We start from the raw sequence: 10,254 nt of genomic DNA, 5'->3' as shown, positions 1-10,254 counted from the left end.
TATCTTTTTCACTTTCTTTTCTTCTATCTCAACCCCCGCTACCCATGGAGCAGCTATCCCTTCAACAGCTCTCTGCGCCCAAACGCGAGTTCTATGAGCCACCAGCACCTGCTGACCCAATCCTTTCCACTAGCTATGAACTCAACTCAGGCTTTATAACCTTAGTTCAGGAAAATTCCTTTTCAGGGAGGGATTGTGAAAATCCCTACCATCATTTGCGCGAGTTTGAGCAAGTGTGTTCATGTCATAAAATTTTAGGCATGACACAAGAAACTCTTAAATGGAAGTTGTTTCCCTTCTCCCTTTCGGAAGAGGCGAAGCAATGGTACATTCGTGTCATATGATGTGTAAATGGAAGTTGGAATGAGCTTCAGAACAGATTTTGTTCTGCATTCTTTCCACTTTCTCGAATATGTGCTCTACGAACGGAAGTTTTAACCTTCCGTCAGAACGACATGGAATTAATCGGTGTAGCTTGGGCCCGATTTACCTTACTGGTTCAATCAAGTCCTGCCTTGTCATTACCCGAGCGAGGTGGTGTGCAGACTCCTTGTCAAGACCAGCATAAAAATTCTAGAGCATTTACTACTCCAGAATTTTTATGTTGTTCTCGATAAGGAGTCTGCACACCACCTCGATCTTACTTCTGGAGGTTCTTTTGCTCATCTTACCCCAACTGAAGGCAGGGAGGTCCTTAACTGGATTTTGGACAGAACTTCCTTTATTTGTATCCACAAGCCAACCCTAGTAAAACCCAAAGTGCGTCAAGAGGAAGTTCCAGAGATCAAATTGAAACCTTTAGAAAGCCAATCAATGGATTCGACCCCTGAACCCTCTTCTGAACTTAAACTCAAAACACAAGAGGAAGAGGACCCTCTACCTCCGAAGTTTCTTCGAAGTTTTGAGGATAATCTCTTTGAAGATTTCGGAAACACCCCAAATTACTTGTATTAGAAGCGACCACCAGTTTCTGTCATCCCCATGGATCCCTCTAAGATGGACTACATTCGAAAGATGATTCAAGAGTTGACAGCTTTAATGAGCAACGAATGGCTGCAGGAAGGAGAGTCGTCCTTGGAATTAATCTTGCTTGACTCCCCTCCTCATCCTTCCATTGCCGTCTACAAGATCGTGACATGGATGCTCTCTACATCCCCACTGTCAGAACCAATCTCATGTCAGACGAATTTGCATTAGCGTTCCTATTCAACAGGATGTTAACTCTGATAGTTAGGAAGCTCAAGGCACCCTCTGGTTCTCTCGTCAGCAGCTACGGGGTAATAAAAAACATGTCCTCTTGGCACGGTGATGTTAAGGTGCGCCTGAACTTTCATGTTTTCAAAGATCTCAACTTTGATTTTGTAACACCCGGTTTATAAAAGGACATAAACCAAGCAATCATATACGTGCCAGGATCAAGTCACACGTATATACAACAGAATGAATAGTATATCACAGCACATATCACGTAAAAAGATATAATAAAGCGAGTACGAATGTTATTTATTACAATAATGACAAAATGTCTGATATAGCGGAAGCGTAAGTACATATACGAAAACTCTCGGAAGCTGGGCGCCACAGGGATGTCGACTGGGAGATGAACGCCTAGAAGTCCTCGTACTCATGGAAGCTCTGAGTGAACTCCCTCGCGTCGGCAGGAACTGAGCAGCAGTAGTGTATCCCCAAGAGAAAAAAGAGTAGAGTAGGCAAGAGTGAGTACACAACTTGTACTCAACAAGTATAACACAAACTATGAGGCTCTAAGGTTGGCTGACTCAACTGCATTAGCTTTTAATCTTGGCAAAATTTTATTAAAGCTATTTACTACAAGTTGATGGATTACCATACCCCAGTTACATAGTAATTAATCAGAATTAATTATGATGCTACTGAGAACCAAACCAAACCAACCACCCGGGGAAACCCTCCTAACCAAAGGAAGATAACCCCACTAATCAAAAGGAGGATCTGGGCCGCTCATGACCATGAGCATGGCTAGTATACCAGTTTTACACTCTGCAGAGGTTGCACATCTTTACCCACAACTCGTGAGCTACGCTAACTGTTCATCACACTTCCTTAGGTGAGGTGACTAGCAAACTCACTACGAGGCCCTTACAATGGACCACGTTGATAAGGGGTAACCGCTAAGGATTCAGGCAATGCAACGATGGTGCCCACCTCGAGGGGGTACAAGATAACATAGACCAGCCTCGTAGCGTAGGGACCATTGAAGCTCAACCCCCCTCTTGCCCCGTTGGTAAGTTACTCCCGAAACAAAATGACCTAATTAGTAAGCCAAGACCATCCCATTCCAGTCTTGTGGTAGCGCTGTTGTTCCAGGTTGTCGCTCTATGAACCGGTCCTTATGGAGAGTGGCCAACCCAGTAGTAAGCACCGTGCTGGCCCCCTAAGCCATGTTTCTAACAAAACATATTTTAACGAGACGTGAGCCACTCAAACGGGCCACTCCCAGAATTACGTTGCATATACCATTAATCAAATTAATTAAAAAGGACCAAGTGTGTTATAGCGTGGCACCTAGCACAACTAACCAAAATGCAACCCAAGGGATATATATAAGATAATAAAGTGGATAGGAAAATCCTTATAGGCATACAGTATTAAAATACAATATGAAAATGTATTTAAAATGATAGGTGTTGTTCATGTTATACTTGCCTTCCTCAAAGTTCTCCTGCTGCTCAAACTGCTCTGAAGATGGCGCCTGGTATAGGTACTCCTCCGAAGGATCAACGTCTACTCACGATCGCAACGCTAAAACAAGTCCAGGACATACACATACATATAAACAAGAGCAAAAGCTAAGAAACAGTACAACAATACATAAAAATAGCAAACAAAACTAAGTTAGAACTGTTCTACGTGTTACAACGATCGCGTGGACATAAAGAACACCTAAAACGGAGCTAGAACGTGAAAACTACGCTTAAAACAAGGTCCAGGGGCTTTTCTGCAAGAAAAACTAAGTTTCTGGGGTTTTTCTGCAAAAACCAGGGACCTACACGTAATTAAAGGGTAGGCAAAGGGGGTAGCATGCAAAAAGACCAAGGGCAATGGCCTGGTGGACTGCGGGTTCCATTTTAAAGAAGTTCGGGGGTCTAAGCGTTAAAAACTGGGCCTGGATGTAATTACTTTCCAACTAACTAGGACTGAGGGTTTATTCCAGGAAAAGCCGAGGGCTCTTTAGCAAAAACACCAGTGAAACGGTACACCCGATCTAATCTCGGGCGTCCAACGTGGATCGGGCGGTCAAAGGGGTTTGGGCGTGCGGGCGGCGACGTTCAGCGCCGGCGACCTTGCTCCGCGGCGGAGCTTCGCCGGAGTACGCCGAACTCGGCCGTCCGGGGCTTGATTCGACTCGATCTTGGCCTGGGAGCTTCAACACGATATGGGTAAACCACCTAGGGCCTTGGTTCGGGGTTAGGGTGAGCGGAGCGAGGTGCGCAGCGCCGGGGGTGACTCTGCGGCGGCGGGCTTGCCGGCGTGAGCGCATTCGGGCTGCTCTGGGGCTGGGCTTCAGCTGGGGTTTGGTCGAGAAGCGAGCGCGCGGCAAGGCGAACTCGTCCAGGGGCACTAGGAGGCACGTAAGGGCACTGGTGGTGTGTGCGGCTATGCAGGGCGGCGCTGGCGGCCGTGGTTCGCCGGCGCAGGCTATTCGGGGGTCTCCAGGGGCTACGGCCTACCAAATCTAGCACAAAGGGGCAGGAGGAGGTGCTGAAGCTCACCGGGGGCGGGATTTGACCGGTCGCGCGGCGCAACAGGGTCGGCGGCAAGCTCCGGGCGATGGTCGCGGGCGGTGTTCGAGGAAGGGGCCGAAGGCGTGCGTCCCCCGGCGTCTGAGCTCCACGGGCGGGTGTGGTGTCGTGCTGCGAGGTTGGACAATGGGTCAGGAAGGCCGGAATCGCGCCGGCGACGTGGAATTTCATGGGCAGAGCACTTACCGGCGGCGGCAGCCGGGTGGAATTCTGGCGCTACGCGGGCGGAGCTCGGGCAGGGTCGGCTTGGGAAACTCCCTGGCGGCACTGCGGAGCTTCTGCGCGACTCGAAGGAGGCTGCGGTGCGGCGGAGAGGCGAGACCATGGTGGCGCGGGGCTCTGCTCCGGCGCGGAGGTCGTGGGGGTGGTACCGGGATTTGGGGCGGTGCTAGCGTGGGGGATAGGGTTCCTCGGGGTGCGGTGTGGAGGTTTAAAGGGCAGGGCCGAGATCTGGGCGTGCGGGCGAGGGAAAGGGATCCCCGGCGATCTCGCCGGCGATCTCGGGCGCAAGCTGGTGCGGGGGGGGGGGGAAAGGAATGGTGGAGGGGATGGCGCTGACCTGTTGGCCATTTTGGTCAGCGACACAGGGAACTGGCGCAGGCGTCCGCGTGGGGGAAGGACTCGGTGCCGACAGGCGGGCCTGCCTTGTCGGTGGGAGAGCGCGCTGAGCGCGTGGTGCGTCGGTGGGAGGCTGCCACACGGGGCCTGCTTGTCAGCCAGAGGGGACGCTGGCGACGCGCTTGAGCGAGCGAAGTGGCTGACTTGCGGGGTGAGCAGGGCGTGAGGCTGACTCGTGGGCCTGCGGCCCGGAGAAGGGAACGCGCGGGCAAAAATCGTGCGATAGGCAGGCGGTCCCGGGGAGCGGGGTGCAGAGCGTGCGTCTGCGGGAGGAGGCTGTCGTGCGGGCCCAAGCCGGTCGGGTGTGCTGCACACGCGGCCGTGTAACGTGCGGGCGGAGGCTGCCAGCGAGGGAAACGAGCGCGCGCGGGACGCGGCGCGGCTGAGCGGGTAAGGCACGGCTGACGTGTGGGGACCGGTTGTTAGTGGGAGGGAGGCGCGCGCGGTGCGGGAGGACGCGGCCTGAGAGCGTGAAAGGGAAGAAGTGGGAGCGGGCTGGCTGGGCATGGAGTGAGAAACAGGCCGCGGGGGAAAGAGGGAGAGCGGACTGGGCTGAGCGCGGAATTGGGCTGCAGGGAGAAAGGAAAGGGGGGAGTGGGCCGGCTGTGGTTGGGGTTTTGGGCTGGATTGGTTTTCCCCTTTTTTGGTTTTTCTTCCCCTTTTCTTTTCCAAACAACATTCAACTAATTTGAATTCAAAATCAAGTTTGAATTCAAACCCTATGCACTCAACCAAAATAAAACCATGCACCAGCATGAATGCACAAATAAGTTAGCCCTAAAATAAATTTTAATTACTTTATGAAGCGAAAATAAATTATAAATGCAAGGCTAAGCAAATTAAATCCTAGAAAATTAAATAAAGCCAATTAAATTTATTATTAAATATTGAAAATTAAATTAGGGTGTTACAAATCCTACCCCCTTACAGGAATCTCGTCCCGAGATTCTGGGCTGGCTAGCAAAGAGATCCGGATATGTCTTCATCAACTCCTCTTCCTTCTTCTGGCAAGTCCTCCGGAAAGACATCCGAGAATTCAGACACCACGCGAATACCATCCGTGGGTCTAGCCTCCATCTGATGAAGAAAACCAGAAGGCTCTGTAGCACTGACTGTCACCTCTTGGCCATCAGATGCTGACAAGTGAACTGTCCACTGAGCACAATCAATACAGACTCCCCATCTGGTAAGGGTCTCCATGCTCAAAATCACATCTATCCCCGAGGAATCAATGACGATCAAACCAGTGTGGAATTCTGCTCCCCTTATGACAATACTAACTCTGGAGCATATAGAGCATGTGTGCATCTGGCCCCTAGGTGAGGTAACTAACATAGCTGTCCTCATACAAGAAACTGGTATACGATGCTGCTCGGCAAAAGACTTGGAAATGAAAGAATGAGTAGCACCGGTATCGAAAAGCACTCTAGCTGGATGAGAGTTGACCATGAACGTACCAATAACCACGTTAGGAGCCTCGGCCGCTGACTCGGCCGTCACGTGGTTCACCTTCCCCTATCGTGGCGCCCTGGGTTGGGCTGGGTGCCCCTGCTGTCCTGCCTGCCGTGGAGCCTGAGGTGCTGGTGGAGCCGGTGACAGGCGCTTCTGTGGACAACTTTTGGCATAATGACCTTTTTGCCCGCATTTGTAGCACCTGCGGTGGTGGTGAATGGCACTACTTGGTTCAATCACATTCATAGTGATAGTCAACCCATCAACATAATCAAAGAGTGCTTGGTTCTTGACCTGTGTATCTCTAGAGCACTCAGGATCCTTTCTCTTCTGGATGGTCTGTAGCTCATCGACCGCTGGACCGTCAAGGAAAAGGGAATCCTCTGCTAGCTGCTCTTGACGAGACCTCTTTCTCTTTGTACTGGAGAACAACCTCTGGTTCCTCCTAGTTGTGGCTTCATCTTCTATCGCACGAACTTGACGACAAGGGACGCCATAGAATTGGCAACACAGACAAGCTTTCTCACCATTCTTCGGGTGGTATGTTGTTTGCGAAGACTGATCTTGCACCGTTATCGGTTGCTCCACAGAAACTATTGCATGAACACCATCACCCATTGCACTATCTCCAAGGTCTTTTTGTTCTACCGACATCTGAGCTGGGATAAAAGGAAGCATAGATTGGTAAGGTAAAAGAAGAGAGAAAACCTCACTATGTAAGGTTCTATCTTATTTGGACAACACTACCCATGCATCACTGCTGCTAAGTCCAGATAGGTGTTACATAAATCCGAAGAAAGGGAACTATAGCATAACTCTTCTGCCTCGTCTGATAGATTCTCAAATTCTCCTATACTATCTGTAGGCCGGGGTGTCACAGATTTCCTAATAGGTCATCTTATAAAGGCTCTCCTTAAGGATGCACCAAATTAGAGTACCTAAACATCAACATAGGGAAGGATTATCACCACATTCCAATCATTCGAGCAATGAACTGGTTGGTGGAAGATCCCCCTATCAGGCCAGCCGAGGAAATAATGGGCACCTCCATTCCCGATTCATATGACTCAAATCTCGAGAGAGATATCGAGGGAAACCCCGAGGAATTCATTGAGGAGGACGAAGATTTTGACAAAATCTTTGAACTCCCGGAGACTGAAAAGCCATCACGACCCCCAATTGAGCTAAAACCTTTAACTTCTGGGCTCAGATATGCTTTCCTAAACAGCGATGTCGAGTCTCCCATAATCATCAGCGATAATCTCTTAGAAGAGGAGACAACTGAACTCATCGCTGTTCTAGAAAAGCACCGACCAGTCCTAGGATACACCCTATAGGATCTCAAGGGCATCAGCCAAGCTCTTTGCACATACTGGATCCCTCTTGACCCAGAAATAGCATCTTCTAGGGAACCCCAACGAAGGTTGAATAATACCATGAGGGAAGTTTTGACGCTCACTAACGACCATTTCTAGGCGTTAACTTGATCAGAAAATCATGAGAGTTTGCATTTCTTACATGCACCTTTATTCAAATAAACCCCTAAACCACACTTCACCTCTAGAAAAATGCAAGACGTGTTTTTGAGCTAATATGCAGGTTGCAAGCACACTTTGGCCCGATATAAAATCACAGATAAAATTAGAGCACAGATTCAGGCTCAAACGGACCAAGTGAAGCCCAAAGACCAAGACAAACCAGGTTAGGACAGGTCGTGCTGCAACTTTAAGACAAAAAGAGGCCCAAGACAACCCACCAGCCGAAGCTGCGGGCGGTTGGCGGGACTGGGCCGTCGGCCGACCAGCCCGGTCGGCCGACTGGCCTGTGGGCCCCACCGCCTTCAATCAACTACGCGGCGGCGTCCCATTGGTCCTCTACATTGGTTTGCTGATGAAGAGCTGCAAAAACCCCGTGGCTCCCTCTTATAAATACAAGGGAGGGGGTAAGGAATAGAACACACACACCACACCTCTCACTTACCTCAAGAGCTTTCTTGCTTAGTCTATAGGCTTAGTGGAGTTTAGGAGAAATCTAGGAGTCATCGAGTCCCTAGAGTTTCTCGAAAGTTCTGGTATGGGTTCATCTCTAGTTCTCTCTTATAATTCTCGATCGTTTGTAATTGAATTAGACTATGATTACCGATATCTGCTTGAAGTATGTTCTAAGTTATTAGATATATACTTCATGATCTGGTTGCATTATCATTCGATGCTTGCTTTGCATGATCGCCCTGTTCTTGCGATGGTTAACAAATTGGCCTTAGAACTCTATCAACTGTTCCAGTATTCGTATGTTTACTCTAGTGTGATGTCTGTCCATCCGGAGGGCGGGGTCTCCGCGCAGCATGCTAGAGTATCGCTTACTAATGTAGACGTGGTGTCTAGACTAGCTAAGTGTTGCTGGTTGTTGCCCTTTCCGACGGATTGAGAGGTAGCTGGCAGGTGGTGACAGCCCTGTCCGAGCCCTAGTAATCCTCCATATTTGGATTGGGTGGTAGGAGGTACATAAAGCCGCATAGGTGAACGGGCACCTTCTCTCCTCAGCTATAGAGCGGTCTCCCTGTTGTATTAGTTTAATCTTTGACAGTCTAACCATAAGATAGCATAGATATAGCTAACCTAGCTTCTTTTATTTATTTATCTCTGAGGGTAGTTTGTGTGTGTGTCACACTACCTCCTACCATATTATATATCTTACCCCTATTTATGCAATTGAATATCCAATCTAGATCAGTTCATTAACTAGCTTATGTACTTCCATTCGCTGCCTTCCCTGCGGAAATATAAATGACACCCCAGTATACTCCCGGGTAAAATGCTATAGTGGTATTCCGTGCGCTTGCGGATTTATTCGTGGTTCATGAAATACTTGCCACCCCCTTGGCGTCTGCGGGCGTCATCGCTATTCGCGCAGTGGTGACGTTGGTGGGCGCCAACAGGAAGTAGTAAAGAAAGATGTCCTAAAGCTTCTAGATGCTAGAGTTATCTATCCTGTTCTGCATAGTGAGTGGGTGAGCCCCGTTCAGGTCGTGCCCAAGAAAGGAGGCATGATGGTAGTGGCAAACAACAAGAACGAGCTTACACAATGAACCGTCATAGGATGGAGGATGTGCATCAATTATAGAAAATTCAACAAGGCCACAAAGAAGGACCACTTCCCACTGCCTTTCATCGATGAGATGTTAGAACGGCTGGTGAAGCACTACTACTTTTATTTCCTTGATGGTTATTCTGGTTACCATCAGATCCCCATCCATCCTGAAGATTAAAGCAAGACCACGTTCACATGCCCCTATGGAACATATGCTTATCGACGAATGTCATTCGGGTTGTGTAACGCACCTACATTGTTCCAAAGGTGCATGATGTCCATCTTCTCAGACATGATCGAAGAAATCATGGAAGTCTTCATGGACGACTTCTCAGTCTATGGAAAGACTTTTGATCATTGTCTAGAAAATTTGGACAGAGTCTTGCAGGGATGCCGAGAAAAGGACCTAGTACTCAATTGGAAAAAATGCCATTTCATGGTCCGAGAAGGCATCGTCTTAGGACACTTGGTGTCCGAAAGAGGGATAGAGGTGAAGTAATCGAGCGACTTCCACCTCACACCAATGTGAAAGGAATCCGAAGCTTCCTAGGCCACGCAGGGTTCTACCGATGGTTTGTCGCCAATTTCTCTCAAATCGCTAGACCCCTCACAAGCCTACTCGCTAAGGATGTCACTTTCCAATTCAATGATGAGTGCCATAAAGCCTTTGAGACCCTCAAAAAGGCACTCATCTCAGCTCCAATCATACAACCCCCAGATTGGAAGCTCCCGTTCGAGATCATGTGTGATGCTAGTGATTATGCAGTGGGGGCCATACTTGGGCAAACCAAGAACAAGAAGCATCACACGATCGCGTATGCCAGCAAGACACTCACAAGAGCTCAGCTCAACTATGCCACAACAGAAAAAGGGCTCCTAGCAGTCGTCTTCGCTATCGACAAGTTTAGATCCTACTTAGTGGTGCCAAAGGTCATAGTTTACACAAACCATGCTGCACTCAAGTACCTCCTCACTAAGAAGGATGCTAAACCTTGGCTGATTAGGTGGATTCTCCTACTCCAAGAATTTGACTTGGAAATTAAGGGCAAAAAGGAGTAGAGAATTCAGTGGCAGATCATTTATCATGCATGAGCGTCACTAACACACAGGAACTGCCCATAAATGACTTCCTACGGGATGATATGCTTCTCGAGGTAACAACTTCGCACCCCTGGTACGCGAGCATTGTGAACTTCATGGTTTCAGGGTATGTACCCCCAGGGGAGAGCAGAAAGAAGTTGAGCTATGAGAGCAGACGCCAATTATGGGATGCACCATATCTTTACCGAGTATGTCAGATGGGTTACTTAGA

This window comes from Panicum virgatum, chromosome 4K (assembly GCF_016808335.1).
Source record: "Panicum virgatum strain AP13 chromosome 4K, P.virgatum_v5, whole genome shotgun sequence".
Taxonomy (NCBI): domain Eukaryota; kingdom Viridiplantae; phylum Streptophyta; class Magnoliopsida; order Poales; family Poaceae; genus Panicum; species Panicum virgatum.
The sequence above is the reverse complement of the archived record's forward strand: the minus strand, read 5'-3'. Positions refer to the sequence as shown.